We start from the raw sequence: 709 nt of genomic DNA on the forward strand, positions 1-709 counted from the left end.
CCCCCCCCCTTATTCCTCTCTGCTCAGTCTTCCATCTTTCTCTTCCTTTCTGTTTCCCCTCCAGCACCCACCCGTGATCTCTGCCCCCTTTCCCCTCCCTCCCTCTCTTCTTCACTTCGCCTACACCCCAGCCCCCCTTCCTCCCGAAAAATCATCCTCCATTCCTCCAGATCCTCTTTCTCGGGTTCTCTGGCTCCTTTGCCCAGCCTCCTCTTCCTCCTCTCTCTCGGTCCCCCTTTGCTCCTTTCTCTCTCCCTAGCACCTCTCCCCCTCTAACTAGGACTCCACGTGTGCGGGGCTCCCCTCCTGCAAAACCCTGCTCCACATTCTCCTCCTCCACAGCGTAGTGTGGTGGACGGACCCTGGCTCGAGGCAGAGGGCCGGGTTCAAATCCCACCTTCGATGCTTAGTACCTGTGTAACCTATGGCAAGCCACTTCGCTCCCAGGGCCTCAGTTTCCTCGGTAAAAATAAGGTGGGTGCCGAGGGTGACTTCTGAGTCCCCTGGCACCTCCGAGTCCACGATCTTGTGACCCGTCACTAAGTTGCCCAGAGCAATTGGCCCACTGCAATTAGACAGTCAAGAAATAGTTGGTGTCTCTGCATGTGTAGTCCTGTGCAGCTGTGACAAAAGTCAGAACTGGAAGGGACCTCTGAGGCCAGTGGGTACGACCCATCCCTAAACAAGAACTCCCCTCCCCCCTCCAAGG

This window comes from Vombatus ursinus, unplaced genomic scaffold (genome assembly GCF_900497805.2).
Source record: "Vombatus ursinus unplaced genomic scaffold, bare-nosed wombat genome assembly UNPS02004677.1, whole genome shotgun sequence".
Lineage (NCBI taxonomy): Eukaryota > Metazoa > Chordata > Mammalia > Diprotodontia > Vombatidae > Vombatus > Vombatus ursinus.